We start from the raw sequence: 18,331 nt of genomic DNA, 5'->3' as shown, positions 1-18,331 counted from the left end.
TGTCTTACAGAGACTGGGATAAATTTCTTGATGTCAAAAAGAGCTTTTCATATTATATAATTAGTCAACAGCTCAATTTTAAACTCACAGTAGAGCTAAGCATTTTACACCGATAAACAAACAAAACAAAACTGGATGTTATAAGGGATTGTGGAAAAATTCTTATTTCTGATTTGTTGTTAAGTGCCATTGAGTTGGTTGTGACTCGAAGCAACCTGTATAGGGTCTCTGAGGAGCAGCTGGTGAATCTGAACCACTGGCCTTGCAGTTCAAATTGATCTTGTGGTGCAGTGCTTATCCTACAGTGCTATACCAAGATGTTGTTGTTGTTGTTAAGTGCCGTCGAGTCGGTTCCGACCATAGCGACCCTGTATAGGGTTTCCAAGGCTTTTAAATCTTTATGGGAGCAGAAAGCCTCATCTTTCTCCCTGGGAGCAGCTGGTAGTTTCAAACTGCTGACCTTGCGGTTTGCAGCCCGATTCGTAACCACTACGCACCAGGATAGCCAGGTACAAAGTTAATAAAAACATTAAAAGATTTCATAAGAAGGGCTACAGCTCCCAAAGGCCAGTTAATTGACCAGTTTGTTTATCATGAAATTGTCACTTAGTGAAAGTCCTTGGTAGATATTTGTTTACTAGGTAAAATTACTACAATTTAGATTTTGAGGGGGATGAAATATAAAACATGAGTAAGTAGGACACCAGTATTGGCATGGGGTCTGATACCTAATAGGTGGCCAATAAATGTTTGTTGTATAAATGAATGAAAGGAAATGACAAACAACAGAAATGGAAATATGGTGAAAGGATTTAAAAAAAAAAAGGAGCATGGAAGTCAAAGTTATAACCACTTCAAAGGTTTTAAGAAATTGTAGTTGAATATCACTCAAATTTTCTTTTTGAAAATACAATGTCAAAGTCTGTCATTATACTTGATTATTATTACAACTCTGGGTAAATAATAGAAACTGAGACTAAGGGAGTTAAAAGAACTCAACTGAAGTCACACATGTAATAAACTACAAAGCTGGACCATAAACTCAGTCTTATGCCATCCCTCTATAAATGGTACAGGGCTGGGCAGTATTTTAGTCTAGTCTGCATAATATTGCTATGAGTTTTAACTCATTTGATGGCATCTAACACCTATACTTCTCAATGTTGTCCATAGCTTGTTATGATCCACACAATTGAAAGCTGTTGAGTAGTCAGTAAAGCACAGGTAAACATCTTTTTGGTATTCTCTGCTTTTAGTCAAGATCCATCGGACATCAGCAATGATATCCCTCATTCTAAGTCCTCTTCTGAATCAAGCTTGAACCTCTGAAAGTTCTCTGTCAATGTATGCTTGCAGCCATTTGTGTATTACCTTTTGTAAAGCTTTACTCGAATGGGATAATAATGATATTGACTGATGATTTCTGCATTCCTTTGGGTCACCTCTCTTTGGAATGGGCACAAATACAGATCTCTTCCATTAGGTTGGCCAGATAGTTGTCTTCCAAATTTCCAAATTTCTTGGCAGAGATGAGTGAATGCCTCCAGTGCCGCCTCACTTATTCCATCAATTACTGGAGCTTTGTTCTTTGTCAATTCCTTTAATGTACTTTGGACCTCTTCCTTAAGGACCATTGGCTCTTGATCATATGCTACTTTTTGAAATGGTTGAACATCAATCATTTCCTTTTGGTACAGTGATGCTGTGTATTATCTTTCATCTTCTTTTGATGATTTCTGCATCATTCAATAATTTGCCCAGAGAATCCTTCAATAATAAAAGTTGAGGCTTGAATTTTTTCTTCAGTTCACCCAGTTTGAGAAATGCTGAGCATGTTTTTTACTTTTGGTTTACTGACTCCAGATCTTTGCACATTTTGTTGTAATATTTGACTTTGTCTTCTTGAGCTGACTTTTGAGATTTTCTGTTCAGCTCTTGTACCTCCTCATTTCTCCTATTTACTTTAGCATCTCTACCTGTATGCTGAGAAAATAATCCAAGAAGTTGGGTTATATGAAGAAAAACGTGGCATCAGGATTGGAGGGAGACTCATTAACAACTTGCCATATGCAGATGATAAAACCTTACTTACTGAAAGTGAAGAGGACTTAAAATACTTACTGATGAAGATTAAAGACCACAGCCTTTGGTATGGATTGCATCTCAATGTAAAGAAAACAAAAATCTTCACCACTGGACCAGTAAACAACATTCTTATCAACAGAAAAAAGATTGAAGTTGTCAAGGACTTCATTCTTCTTGGATCAACTATCAACACTCATGGAAGCAGCAGTCAAGAAATCAAACAACGTATTGCATTAGGCAAATCTGCTGCACAAGACCTTTTTAAAGTGTTGAAGAGCAAAGATGTCAGTTTGAGGACTAAGGTGCATCTGACCCAAGCCATGGTATTTTCAATAACCTCATATGCATGTGAAAGCTGGACAGTGAATAAGGAAGACTGTAGAAGAATTGATGCTTTTGAGTTATAGTGTTGCAGGAGAATACTGAAAGTGCCATGGACTGCCAAAAGAACAAACTGATCTATGTTGAAAGAAGTGCAGCCAGAGTGCTCGTTGGAGGCCAGGATGGCCAGACTTTATCTCTCATACTTTGGACATATTGTCAGGAGGGACTAGTAACTGGAGAAGGATATCATGTTTGTTAAGATGGAGGGTCAGAGAGAAAGAAGAAAACCCCCAGCAAGATGGATTGTCAAAATGGCAGCATCAATGGGATCAAACATGGCAACAATTGTGAGATTGGCCCAGGACTGGGCAGTGTTTTGTTCTGTTGTGCATAGGATCACTATGAGTCGGTACCAACTCGATGGCACCTAACAACAACAATAATATGTATACCATCAACATTGGCCCACAAGTAGGGCAAGTCTTGTAGCACATGAACTCATTAAAATCATGTTTATACTTTTATTAACTTAAAATTATATTGATTTAATTTGATGTCTCACTAGTTTATTAGAGTCATTACTGCCTGTCAGTCAAAGACGGCAAAAATAAATATCCTTCACAGGAGAAGAATAAGCAGAACTTTAATTAATGACTGTGCTAATGATAGCCCTGTGTTTGTGCACATTGATTTTCAGATATGGAATATCCACTTAGAACTTCAGGAGACTATTCTTTACTTATATTTACTAAAAACAAGATTACTAGTAGTTTTTAAAAATACACACTTTAACAACTCTTTCCTAATCCTAATAATCTTTTACATATCGACATTCACGCAATGTTAATATTCTAACAGGTTTTGTATCAGGTATCATTGGTATTAAGTGTCGTCGAGTCGGTTCCAACTCATAGCAACCCTGTATAGGGTGTCCAAGAAGCTGCTAGCAGGTTTGAACCACTAACCTTGTGGTTCAAACTGACTATACTGTCACATTTTGGCATTTTTCTCATTCAGATGGTAAATCTAGAGACACCATTAATATTTCCTATGTATGAAGAACTTTATATCATTCTCCTGAGTTTTTAATACACTGTGGTCAAAATTAGAGGACATTTAAATACATAACAACACAAAACCCATTCCTATTAACAACTATAATTACCAATTTGGATTTTGATAATCTATAACCTCTTCATCTTAATGTCATATAGCATGATTTTCTATAAATCTGTAAACACCAAAATGTTATCAAAATTGTAGTGAAGATTCAATTGTTCTTTGTTTTACACCATGAAAAAAAAAAAAAACAAAGTCTATCAACTCAAACAAAATACCCCAACATGCACAATTTATTTTGCTATACAGAAATCTCCATGAAAGTCTTGGCCATGTTTTAATTGGTTTGTCCCACCCTGCAGTAAATAAAATCATGTCTAGTACACTGTCAATGCTGTAATAAATAGACACAGAGAAACTTAAGGGGTTTGACTTATAGTTAACTGGGGCTGTATAAGAATGTCTCGTGAGGGAGTGACATATAAATGTGGCTCTTGAAAGTAAAGTAAGATGTTCAACAGTAAGATCAAATTTCCAGGGGTTTCAAGGTGGAGGAAGCAGCAAGAAAAAACTCACATGTATTAGAAAGGTGGCATACTTCCCAAGAACAATGTTTGGCCTTACATCCACAGAATATCAATTAAAGCTTAAGGGAAAAGTCCAAAGAATATGGCAGACTTTGGAGGGTCATGGGTGCTTTATCTACTTGATAGCAAATGTCTAAATATTTGAAGTCATGCATAATTGTGCAAACAAATTAAGTCTCTGTTTGCAGTCGACCTTAGACACAGATTTATTATATAATTGATATAAGTAAAGGCCTTGCTCATATTAAAATAAAGCACTTACTATGTTGCTGTTTTCATACAGTCTTTGAGCAACATCTCACGTTTGGAATTTTATTTTGGTTGTTAACAATTGCTTTCTTGAATTCAAAGAAGAATCAAGGAAACATTTTCTTTTTTCTCATAGCTGAAAAGCAGACATTGTGGAATGCAGAGATGGAAGCCACATCACTCTACCAATGTGAGTCTGGGGTATTACATTCTCTAAACCATTAATGAGTCTCCAGTAGGTTCAGAATACTGATATTAGCACTTCACAAGGTAAGAGGAATACAAGTGATCTATAACAAGGCTTTAGTAGTTAAAAAAGTACTCTATACCATGTGGAACAACTATCAGTATAGAGCTAATACACAAAGACTAAAATAAGTAAGGATAAAATTTATGATTATTTTATCTTTGCCTACTGTATTTCCAGCCCTTCCACCATCAGTGAAGGGGAAGTGGATACAACAACCTGATACATGGTGCTGATAGTGACTACACAAGGCTGAAACATTTCACAAATTTAGCTACTTTTTGCTTTTAAAATAGTCCATATGTTGGGGAGGAAAGATTAATCCAGAGAGTTATCTGCAATATATTTTTTAAAGGTCATTTATACATCACATACACATATTTAAAAAGTTGCTGTTGAGTCAATTTGCAATCACTGTAAATCCACCAAGCCTTTGTTGGAAAGAACCTCTGGGTGGAATCAAACTTACCAGTTTAGGAGCCAAGTATGTAAACTGCTATTGCATTCAGGGACTATGTAAATACAAGGTGAGTCAAAAATTATCCACACTCCGGCTGTAGAATTTATTTTAAGCAACTTTTAGAAAAGGCACATACATCCTTTTGCAATATAATCTCCTTGCTTTCAATATACTCTATCCATCTTGCAACAAGCTTTCGTATTATCTTATTTTAAAAATGTTTTAGGCTGAGCTGCGAGCCACGGATGCACCACTGTCTTCACTTCTTCATTAGAGGTGAATCTTCATCCTTGAAGGGCTGCTTTCAGGGGACCAAACAGGTGAAAATCCTGTGGAGCAAAACCATAACTATAGGGAGGATGCTTTAACACATCAAAATGAAGTTTTTGCAGTGTCAAAAGTGTGTGAACCACAATGTCCTTGGATAGCAGTCCTCTGTGTTTAATCCTAAATTCAGACTTCAGCTCTTTAGTGAGCATCTCACTATATATATGTGTGTGTGTGTGTGTGTATGTATATATATATATATACATACACACACACACACACACATATATATAAAGAGCTCTGTTGATTGTTGAACCTTTTTCCTGGGTAGTGTTCCTATTCTGGCCCCGGAGAGTCCCAGAAAACTAGAACCATCAACTTTCCAGCTGATGGGTGACTTTTGAGCTTTTTCTTCATCGGTGATTGAGGATGTTTCCATTTCATAATCTTTTCCATTTTCTTTCATGCTCATAGTGATGAATCCATGCGTCATCATCAGTAACATTTTTTAAAAGAAATGTTTACCTTCCTTTGCGTATCGGGCCATATTTTGTTTGCAGATGTCCATGAGTTGTTTCAGTAACCGTTTCGCACAAACTTTTTGAAACCCCAGTCTGTCATGGATTATTTTATAGGCAGAGCCATGGTTGATTTGCAAATGATATGCCATAGAATCCACTGTCACTCATCTATTCAATAGAATCATATCACATGCATGCTCAATGTTACCATCAGTTGTGGATGTGGATGGGCATTTTAATATAATTGGAGTGCAAATAAATTTTTTTCAATTGAATATATACTTTTATTTAGAATGCAGCACTAAAGCCATGATGATAAACTGTCACAAATTTGTACTAAGAAGCACATAATCCTTGAAATGTGTTGTTTTTCGCAAGTCATTTAAGTATTGTTGTTGTTGTTGTTAAGTGCTGTGGAGTCGGATCCGACCCATAGCGACCCCTGTACAGGGTTTCCGAGGCTGTAAATCTTTACGGGAGCAGAAAGCTTCATCTTTCTCCCATGGAGCAGCTGGTAGTTTCAAACTGCTGATGTTAAGGTTCGCAGCCTGATTCGTAACCACTGTACTACCAGAGCTACTTAATTTAAGTATAGCATTATTATTGTTTGGTACTAGAGTCAAAGACAATATTTAGAGTCTTTATCTTTGGGGCATTTAGTAGCATAAAAATGATTGTCTAGTCAGGCAGAGGTAAGAAATTCAAATGCAGTTTCTTTTTCTTCTGTCAGTTCCTTTGCAGTAAGATCCATCTTCTCACGTGAGAAATCATTAACAGGGAGATCCTCAACCATCTTCCAGGTCCTATTCTTGATTACAATAGGGAATGAGTAGAGCAGATCCTCAGGAACACCATAGAAGTTGCCATCAGAGATTACACCCATGGACATAAACTCCCTCTGGGGTTCCAAACCAGGTGGTCTCTGATAGCTTTCCCAGCCGACATTGTACTGGACAGTTTTCAAGCCTTGATGACAGCGGCAGCACACTGCACACAGTCGAGATAAATTCTCCCTTGAGCCAGCTGTCATTTTTAGGAGCTTCATAAATACCAACTTCTTTTCCTTGAAATTTCACCTTGGCATGGTTGACATCTGGATACTGAGTTGAGGAATGGTTTCCCCAGATGATGACATTCCTTACATCTTTAGCATTCACACCAAGTTTAAGTGCAATTTGAGCCATAGCTCAGCAAGCAACTGAAGTTCTCCTTGGGGATGGATGGAGCTGACTTTAGGGCAGTCAGACAGTTGGTATTGGCGGGGTTTCCCACAACAATAACCTTGACTGACTTCTTGGCATATTTGCCCAAGGCTGCACCCTGGAACTTGAAGATTTTCACATTTGCTTTCACGAAGTCTTTCCTCTCCATGCCCTCCTTTCAGGGCATGGAACCCACGTGAATTACCACATCCAGGTCCTTGAAGGCAACTTCTTCCTTATCTGTTGCAATGATATCTTTCAGGAGGGGAAGTGCACAGTCTTGCAGTTCCATTAGGACGCCTTCCAGGACACCCATCATGGGGGTCCAACAGCATAAGAATCAGGGGCTGGTTTTAACTAAAGATAGCACCATTTCTAATACTATACAGCACAAAATGTGCAATTTGTCCAGCTGCTCCAATCACAAGGACTCTGATTGGTTCAGACATGATTGGAAACTGCGAGGATAATTTCAGCAACTTCAGGGAGTGGGTTCATCTGTACCATGCTGATACTTTTTGACTCAGCCTCATATAAATATACGTACATATGCGTATGAATCTCTAGTGACTCAACACTTAAGCATTTGACTGCTAACTGAAACATTGGTAGTTTGAAAACACCCATGGATTCCATTGGAGAAAGACGTGGTGATCTGCAAAGATGAATTGCCTTTACCATACACTCTGTGGGAGCAGTTCTACTGTATCACATGGGGATACGATGAGCTAAAACCTGCCTCAATGGCAACTAATACCACCACCAACATTTATACATATTCGTACAAATACACCTATTTGTACGTCTATGGATGTTGCATCTGAACTAGATAAAAAGTCTTTATCTCTAGTTTAAACTGAAAACCCCAAACATACTGCCAATCTACTTGAGTAGATTCTGACTCATAGCAACCCTATACAGAGTTTTTGAGACTAAATTTTCATGGAAGCAGACAGCTTCTTCTTTCTCCCATGGAGTGGTTGGTTAATTTGAACTGTCAACTTTGCAGTTAGCATCAGAATGCCTACATTTAGATATCTGGTAGGACTAACTGGCAACTGTCTTCCCAAATAAGTTATAACATTTATATGCATTTGCCCTATAACCTGTTTTTCACCTTGACCTAGCTTAATTATCTTTCTAAACAAGATCTTCTCTAATGAAAAGTAATTAGAATTATGTGAAATTGACTAATGAAGTACAACTTCATTTTCATTCATTTGCACACAGCTTTATTGAAAAATGTCAACAAAATTAAGTATTAGAAGACCAAGTTAAACTCTTCTCTAAATATCACATGTCTATATATCTAAGGGTAGGAGTCTTGGTGTGGCTCTATGGGTTAATGCACTGGACTGCAAAGTTGGTTTGAACCACAAGGTAGGTGGTTCAAGCTCAACTACTGCTCCTCAGAAACCCTATATAGGGTCTCTAGGGTCAGAACCAACTTGATAGCACTAAACAACAACAACTACCTACTTCTAAGGGTGGAGTCCTGGCATCGTGCTGCAGGTTAATGTGCTGGACTGCAAAGTCAGTTTGAAATGCAAGACTGGAAGTTCAAGCTCACCATCCACTCCTCAGAAACCCTAAGAGTATACAGGGCCACTATGAGTCGACACCAACTCTACAACACTTAACAATATACATCTAAGGATATAGATACACGATGCATCTGAAATATCTTAAACATTTCTACAAAATGAGTCCGCACATGCTTATAACTGTTGCTTCAATCTTAGGAGTTACTGAGTTCTTCCGAAATAGCTGATTGCACATGAAGGAATGAAGGCTGGGACTTCAGAAGCCAAAAGTAATTAGTCAAGTCAGTCAATAGGTTTGGACAACTCATCAAATCAGCATAGAAGGCAAATCTATCAAAATGATTATCTATTACCCTTTGATCTAAATTATCAACCTATGATAGATGACAGATTTCATTTCCTGTTAGTTGTGGTTTCTGGTAAAGCAAAACAAAATAAAACAAAAATCACCTCAAACCCACTGTCATCAATTTCATTTCATTCCCACTCATTATGCCAAAAAATTAATTGGAAAATAATTTTTAAAGTTTTCCATCTAGTCCATGTCAACCCTTTCTCCTCTTTTAGTAACATATCAGAAGATTAGAGTATACAGTGACATTTTTGTTCTTTAGAATTTTAAAGAAGTCTTTTGCATGAGGTATGCCTAAAGTAATGTGTCTTTTGATTTCTTGACTGCTGCTTCCATGAGTGTTGATTGTGGAACCAAGTAAAATGAAACACTTGACATCTTCAAACTTTTTTTCCACTTATCATGATGTTGTCTATTGGTCCAGTTGTGAGGATTTTCACTTTCTTTATATTGAGCTGCAATCCATACTGCACGCTGTATTATTTGATATTCATTAGTAAGTGCCTCAGGCAAACAAGGTTGTATCATCTGCATGTCATAAGTTGTTAATGAGCCTTCCTCCAATCCTAATACTGTGTTGTTCTTCTATAGTTCAGTTTCTCAGATAATTTGCTCCATATACAGTTTGAATAAATACAGTGAGAGGAAAGAATCCTGCCACACAATTTTCCTGATTATAAACTAAAAGTATTCCCTTGTTCTGTTCAAAAGATTGCCTCTCTTGGTCTATGTACAGACTCTGCACTGGCACAATTAAATGTTCTGGAATTCCGATTCTTTGCAATGTCCCCCACAGTCTGTTATGATCTGTACAGCCTAGTAATGCATTTGCATATTCAATAAAACACAAGTAAACATCTTTCTAGTATTCTTCTGTTTCAGCCAAGCTCCATCTGATGTCAGCATTGATAGCTCTCATTCTGCATCATCTTCTGAATGCAGCTTGAATTTCTGACAGCTCCTTCTCTATGTACTGCTGCACCAGTTTTAAATTATCCTCAGCAAATTTTTACTTGCATATGATATTAACATGATATTGTTTGATGATTTTCTTATTCTGTCAGCATACCTTTTTTGGAATGGGCACAATTATGCCCTCAGTCAGTTGGCCAGATAGCTGTCTTCCAATTTTCTTGGCACAGACGAAAGAGTGCTTCTAGCATTGCATCAGTTTGTTGAAACATTTCAATTCCGATTCCATCAATTCTGGAGCCTTGTTTTTCACTGCCTTCAGAGTAGTTTGGAATTGTTTCTTCAATATCATTAATGTTTAATCATGTGGTTCCTTTTGAAATGGTTGAATGTTGACAGATTATCCCATGGAAACATTATCTTTTAATTCATTTTTCCCATGAACTTTTTAAAATCCCCTCAGAAATATGTTGCCTATTTAATATGTGGTGAAGTCACGTTGTTGAGTTTTTTCCATTATATGAAGGGTTCTCATTATCTTAGGTTTGCACTGGCATTTCCATCTCTCCTATTAAGACACGTATACAACTTTGCTTAAATTTCTCTTAGTTAGAATTGATTATTGTTGATTTTATAGTATCCTAGGCTTAGACTGCTCTTTGTTCCTAATAATATGCTGTCTATGAGTGGGTGGTGAAAGGTGTATTTGTATTCTATCTTTGTTATTGTTGTTAAGTGCCATCAAGTCAGTTCTGACTCATAGCGATGCCGTATAGGGTATCCGAGGAGTTGCTGGTGAGTTTGAATGGCCAACCTTGTGGTTCAAACCAACCTTGCAATTAAGCACATTAACCCACAGCACCAAACCAGGACTCCATAATATCTTTGGAGAGGACTAGTTATGATAGTCATTAGAAAAATAACTAATTTAATCTCAATTAGAAAAATCTCTAAATGTAACAGTCTGTTGAGTGTATTTCGTGTAGTTCCAGTTGTTGCTATTAAGTGCCATCGAGTCAGTTCCAACTCATAGCAACACTGTGTATAGGGTTTCCAAGGAGTGGCTGGTGAGTTTGAATTGCTGACACTGTGGTTCAAACTGACCTTGCGGTAAAGTACTTTATCCCACAACACCACACCAGGACTCCAAGATGTCACTGAGAAGGTGGAAAGGGAGATTTGACAGAGTATAGTAAAAAGTTGTTACAGAAAATAGAAAACAAAACATAAATATGCATGACACAATTCACCAAGTTGAAATTATTCAATTATGTAAGAAATATGAATGTGCTTCCTTGCTTATGGCTTTTGGCCCACTTTAAATAGCACTCAATCTGGATCTGCATTAGTAAGTAAACGGTTTAAATCATACTACACATTTTAAAACAGAATCCATAAATATTCTATTGCACACTTTACCCAAAAAGAAAAGGTTTCTTCAACAACGCAGAGTGGACCACTGGGAGCCCATCTGTAAATTTTATCTCTTCACTTGGAAGCACTTGCCTCAGAGCTGTCAAAACTAACAGTTTAGAGGAAAAATGAAGTAACTATTTAATATTTTATTGAAAATGTTACCTATTATCTTCTAGAGGATTTCAACTCATGGTGATCCACGTGTTACATAATAGAACTACTCCATAGAGATATCTTGGCTATACTTTTTATGGAAGCAAATTGCTACAACTTTCTTCCACAGTGCAAATGGGAAGGTTTGAACTGCTAACTTTAAGAGTCCAGTGCAAACTAGTTTCACTACCTAGAGACCATAACACTAAAATATTGCCTTGGCTCTAATACTTCTGGAAACTTCTACTGAAGCATCTGCTAGACTACCCTCAGCAGTGGAAATAAACCTTTCCTTCTAAGGTTGAATCTAATATTTGGAGACAACCTACCTGCAATTTTGTACATTGTTTATGTGCCAGATACTATAGCACCCTGGTGTTGCAGTGCTTACCTATGCTCTGGAATTAGACACTGGTTTTAAGGAAGCTATTTGCAAATCAGCTTATTCATCAGAAAACTAGAAATAATATATCATATTTTCGTTAAGAGCATTTACAGACATACTACTTATAAACCTTATATACTAATAGCTGTTAAACCCATTCTGACCTATGGTTACTCCACATGTGTGAGTAAAACTGTGCAGCACAGATTTTCAGTGACTGATTGTTTGGAAGTAAATTGCTAGGACTATCTTCTAAGGTGTCTCTTGGTGGATTTATAAACCTATAATCTTTTGGTCAGCAGCAGGGCGCATAATCTGTTTGCATCACCTAGGGCCCCCAGAAACCATACTATGTCTGAGATTTAGTAAATACACAGCTTCTCCTAACCCACCCCGACCCACCCTAACACACATATAGAAAGAAATATTACTATATTATGGATCCTAAAGTTAAATTCTAGTTGTCGTGACAGACATGTAAAGATAATTACAGTAAAATGCAAGAAGCCCTCTCAGTTTATGATGAGAATAAAGAAACAAATGACTCACTTTCCTCGGGGAGCTGGAGCTTGCAGGAGAAGGAACTTTTAGGGTATAAAAGTTGCTGGACAATAATCCAAACATAGCCAAAAATAACTGGAGAGAAGTATGAAATGTTTGGTAAATTTGGAGACTGGAGGCAAGTGGACTGTGGCTGGGGCATACAGCATGTAGCAGGAAATGGCAAGAGATACTGCTAGAAAGACAGCTGGGGTCAAAATGTGAAGGGTCATCATTGTTCTGCTAAAGGGCCTGGCACATATCCATTAGGCCATAGGATCCAGCAGAGGTTTTTAACAGAGCAGTGAAATGAGTGAATTTCATTTTTAGGAACTATTTCTCTAGCATCAGAGTGACTGATAAATTAGAATAGAGAGAACTAGTATTAAGACTTAACGGCAACAACCTCCCAATTGGGCTCCCTGCCATGATTTTAGACACGCTGATACTGAGGTGCCTGCAGGACATCCCGTGCAAACAACACTCCCAAACCTAAACATAGGAAAATCCCACTTAAAGCCAGATAAATTATAGGGTAATTATTTCCACTGCAAAAACATTCTTTGCTTCACAAAAAGGGATTCAAGATACCAGAATTCCTTTAAATAGCAAATTTCTTCATGCACTTAGGCATCCCTTTACAGCTCATTAATTACTTGACAGAGGTAGAGAAAGTTAAGAAAATCTTGAAGAGACAGCATCAAGAGTTCATATTTAAATCTCCATTGGTTGAAAATGAAACATACTTGAAGTTAGAGTATAACACCACCATTATTCAAAATTTACTCACCAACCACTAAAGTCGGTCATGATGAAACTGGAAAATTCTACCAACTTCTTCAGTCTGAAATTGATCAATGTGCAATCAAGAAGTACTTATAATTAGTGCTGATTGTAATGCAAAGATTGGAAACAAAGAAGGATCAACAGATGGAAAATAGAGCATCGGTAACAAAAATGATGCTGGAGATGGCAAGATAGAATTTTGCAAGGCCAATGGCTTATTCATTACAGGTATCTTTTTTAAACAACATGAAAGATGACTAGCCACATGGACCTCACCAGATGGAATACAAAGAAATCGACTATATCTGTTGAAAGAGACAGAGGAAAAGTTTCATATCATGAACAAAAACAAGGCCAGGGGCTGACTGTGGAATAGACCATCAATTGCTTACATATCAAGTTCAGGTTGAGGCTGAAGAAAATTAATAGAAGCCCATGAGAGCCATCATTTGATCATGAACATATTCAAGTATTACAGTGAAATGTGCAAATTAGATTAGAAAACTAAAATGGAAGAATGTGATTAGCATTTTTTAAGCTGAAAGAACTGAAGGAAACATTCAAGTCTGAACTTGCAATATTGAAGAATTTTATGGGCAAAATATTGAATGATGCAGAAAGTATAAAACAAGATGGAACTTCTTGAAGAAAAGCAACCACGGCTGTACGCTACCCTATGGCCATTGGCCTCAACAAGGGCCACAAAATAACCAAGAACGTGAGCAAGCCAAGGCACAGCACCACCGTGGGTGCCTCAACAAGCACACCAACTTCATGTGGGACATGATCCGGGAGGGGTGTGGCTTTGCACCTATGAGCGCAGGACCATGGAGCTGCTCAAGGTCTCCAAGGACAAGTGGACACTCAAGTTCACCAAGAAAAGGGTGGGGACACACATCTCTACTAAGAGGAAACCAGAGGAGCTCAGCAACATCCTGGCCGCTATGAGGAAAGTGGCTGCTAAGAAGGACTGAGCAGGTCCCTATCCACTGTGTCCCCCTCCAAGCACCCCCAAATAAAAACCTTTACAGAAACACCCAACAACAACAAAAAACAACAAAAAAAGAAGATGGAAACAATATACAATGTCACTGTATCCAAAAGAAATGGTTGATGATTATAATCAAGAGCCAATGGTACCGAAGGAAGAAGTTCAAGATGTACTGAAGGGATTGGCAAAGAGCAAGGTTTTGGGAATTGATGGAATAAAAATTGAAAATTTTCAACAAATTGGCACTGCACTGAAGGCACTCACTCATCTATGCCAAGAAATTTAGGAGACAGCTACCTAGCTAACTGAATGGAAGAGGTACATATTTGTGCCTATTCCAAGAAAGGTGAACCAACGGAATGAGGAAACCATCTGACAAAATCAATATTATTAATAGCACATGCAAGTAAATTTTAGTTAAAAAAGCACACTGACAGGGAATTGTTGGTTCAAACTGGAATCAGATGAGGAAGTGAAATGGGGGTATCATTGTTGACAATCTTGGCTGAAAGCAGAAATACCAGAAAGATGTTTCTGTGTACTTTGTTGACTATTTAAAGACTTTCAACTATGGATTATGACAAGTTAAGGGCAACATTTGGAGAATGAGTTTTCTATGACACTTAATTGCACACATGAGGAACCTGTCCATAGACCAACAGGCAGTCATTCAAAAATAAGAAGGGGACACAGAATGGTTTAAAAATCAGGAAAGCTATGTTTCAGGATTGTATTTTTTCATCATACTTATTCTTTCTGTACACTGAGCAAAGAGAAGCTAGATAATATGAAGAGCAAAGCATCAGAACTGGAAGAAGACTCATTAACAACCTGCAATATACAGATGATACAACCTTGCTTGCTGAAAGCAAAGAGTACATAAAACACTTACTGATGAAGATCAAAAATGACAGTCTTTAGTATGGATTGCACCTCAATATAAAGAAAACAAAAATCCTTACCAACAAATAGCACCATGATAAATGGAGAAGATTAAAGTTGTCAAAGACTTCATTTTGCTTGGATTCACTTTCAACACTCACAGAAACAGCAGCCAAGAAATCAGAGGACATATTGCTTCAGGCAAATCTTCTGGACAAGACCTCATTAAAGTGCTCAAGAGCAAAGACATCAATTTGAGGTATAGGATGTGCCTGACCCAAGCCATGGTATCTTCAATAGCTTCATATGCATGTAAAAGTCAGACAATGAATAAGGAAATCATAGAAGAATTGATGCATCTGAGTTACGGTGTTGGAGAAAAACATTAAAAGTATCATGAACTGCTAGAAGTACAATATGTGATGGGAGAATGAAATGAATAAAAAATTTCAAAGTACAGCTGAAGAAAACAAAGTCAAGTATTATAATGAAATAAATATACAAATACCTGGAATTAGAAGACAAAAAGGAAGAACGCTCAGCAATTCTTGAGCTAACTGAACTGAAGAAAAATTCAAGCCTCAACTTGCAAAATTGAATGATTCTATGGGTCGGAATCGACTCAACGGCACTTAACAACAACAACAACATGTGACGAGTATCTAACTTAACTAATTAAAGAATAAGTATACAGCATGCCTCACAAATTGCCTCACTCAGAGAATTCCTTGTTGGTAACGAAAAGCTATGTGGCAAAACCGAAAGCTGTCTTTCAACATTCATCCTTTACCCTGCTATCCACACACATTTTTAAACAGAAATATTAGAAAAAAAAAGGGGGGGGGGAATAACATTTATCAACCTTCCTTGTAGTTATATGTGGTTACCTAACTAAATTAGGACAAAACTGATTTGCACAAATTATGTTATGGAACTCTCAGAAAAGCTAACTAAAATGAGCTGATCTGGCATGGGGGAAATCATTGTGTTAGCTCCTGCTTCTTTCTGCTGCCATCATAAAATGTGGATGCAATGGCTACATGACAGTAGCCTTCTTGGATCCTGAGATGATGAAAACCATCACAGAGGATGGAAAAGCTGAACAATAGAAACCTAGGTCTCCAGTGTTGGGAAGAAATCCTACATCATTTATGGACTGTATAGTTTCAAACTTCTTTTATGTATTATTGTTGTTGTTAAGTAGCGCTAAGTCAGTTCTGGCCCTATGCAGTGTTTCCAAAGAGCGTCTGGTGGGTTTCCACCCCTGATCTTGTGCTTATTCTACAGCACCATAACAGGATTCCCTTTTAAGAATAGAGAGAAATAAATTTTAAGCCACTAATATTATGGGTTTTGGTTGTTCTGTTAAGGTGAAAATTAATCCTAACTGACACAGATCATATCAGAAGAGAATATATTCCTTTCTACATAAGTTATCAGCAAAAGCATGGACAAAATGAATCAAGGAGAAATGCTCTATCATTGAGAATTTTCTAGCTTGACAGATAATAATAATGGAATGAAAATAAGCCCCTATTATGGTTTCAGGATTTTAGAGATAGGAACTTTTATATCTATGACCACATTTAATTCCAGATGGAACTCTGTGATAAAGGTGGCAGACCTTCTATTTCCCATATAGAGAGATAATGAAATGGAGGTATAAAGTGATAGACTGTCCTGCCAAGGTCAAACAGCACTACTGGTGGAGACAGAAGTCAAACGCTCCCAACTTTAAATTTACTGTTTTACAGGCCCTAAACATTAAAAATTAGTTATATTGCTATGTGTCAATCATTACCTGGTTCTTTAGTATGCTCCTTTTCATTAAAAAAAAAAAAAAAAAAAAATGGATTCAGTAGTTTTCCACTGACCTCTATTTTGCTCATGGTGGCATAACAGAGACTAGATTAACCTTCACACGTTAAACAATTCGAAAGCCAGACAATACTTATGAAACAATGGTTTCCAGGCATTCGAAAACATGCAGTGAATGACTGCAATCTTTGAGAATAAGAAAGCAAATTGAGAAAACAGAAACTTAAGTTCAGGAAGTCAAACTAAAAACATAAGCAAAATAAAAAATCCCCTACTATCAAATTGATTCCAACTCCTATAAACTCTCCAGCACAGAGAACTGTTCCATAGGCTTTTACAAGGCTGTTAATCTTTAGCAAGCAGAATGCTACATCCTTCTCATATTGATAGGCTAGTATGCTTGAACTACTGATCTTTCATATAGTAGTCAAGTGCTTAGCCACTGTACTCTCTGGGAGACCAGGTGGTTAGAATTTGTGGGCCAGAATGTCAGAGAGGATTAAGAGAATTCTAAATTTCTGCAGAGCTTGATATTTGTCAAAGTACTGACCAGCATATGTGTGACTATAGTCTAGTCACACTTGGGTAAACTGTCACTAGTGTGGCACTGCAGGATAATGTGCTGGACTTCAAGGTCAGCTTGAACCTCAATGTTGGCAGTTCAAACCCATCTTCTGCTCCTTGGAAAACCTATACAGGGTCGCTATGGGTCGGAATCAACTCCATGGCACTAAACAACAACAAGCAATTTTAGGGTACCACACAGAGCCTGGAGTAGTTTGTGTCCCCACAAAAACCAGAATGGAATGTGAGATCCTAAAATTGCTTGTTGTTCTTAAGTGCCGTCGAGTCTGGTCTGACCCATAGAGATCCTGTATAGGGTTTCCAAGGAGCAGCTAGTGAGCTTGAACCACTGACCTTATGTTTCAAACTGACTTTGCAGTCCAGAGCATTAATCCACATGGCCATACCAAGTATAATTTCCCTGTTAATGAAATTCAGTAAATGGTAAAACTAAAGTGACAGAAAACAGATGGAAAAATGAACAGTTGCATAGTCATTTAGAATAGGAGACAATACATTGTTGTTGATGTTGTTAGGTGCCATCGAGTGGGTACCGACTCATAGCAACCTTATGCACAACAGAACAAAACACTGCCTGATCCTGGGCCATCCTCACTACTGTTGTCACACTTGAGCCCATTGATGCTGCCACTTGGCCAATCCATCTTGCTGGGGTCTTCCTCTTTTTCTCTGACCTTACCAAACATGATATCCTTCTCCAGCAACTGCTCCCTCCTGATACTATGTCCGAAGTATGACAGATGAAGTTTGGCCATCCTGGCCTCCAAGGATGCACTTCTTCTTGGATGCATTCTGGATGCACTTCTTCCAACACAGATCTTTTGGTTCCTTTGGCAGCCCATGGCATTTTTAATATTTTTCTCCAACACCATAATGCAAAAGTATCAATTCTTCTACGGTCTTCCTTATTCACTGTCTAGCTTTCACATGCATATGAGGTTATTGAAAATACCATGCCTTGGGTAA

General features: G+C 37.7%; 1 protein-coding gene and 1 pseudogene across 3 annotated transcripts in view; both read right to left on the bottom strand.

The window, feature by feature from the left end:
* FGF12 (fibroblast growth factor 12) overlaps nt 1–18,331 on the bottom strand; it is an 814,886-nt gene that overhangs the window by 63,669 nt on the left and 732,886 nt on the right. The gene's annotated exons all lie outside the window — the stretch shown is intronic.
* Nucleotides 6,482–7,450, bottom strand: LOC102829912 (annotated as a pseudogene).

This window comes from Chrysochloris asiatica, unplaced genomic scaffold (genome assembly GCF_000296735.1).
Source record: "Chrysochloris asiatica unplaced genomic scaffold, ChrAsi1.0 scaffold00224, whole genome shotgun sequence".
Lineage (NCBI taxonomy): Eukaryota > Metazoa > Chordata > Mammalia > Afrosoricida > Chrysochloridae > Chrysochloris > Chrysochloris asiatica.
The sequence above is the reverse complement of the archived record's forward strand: the minus strand, read 5'-3'. Positions and strand labels throughout refer to the sequence as shown.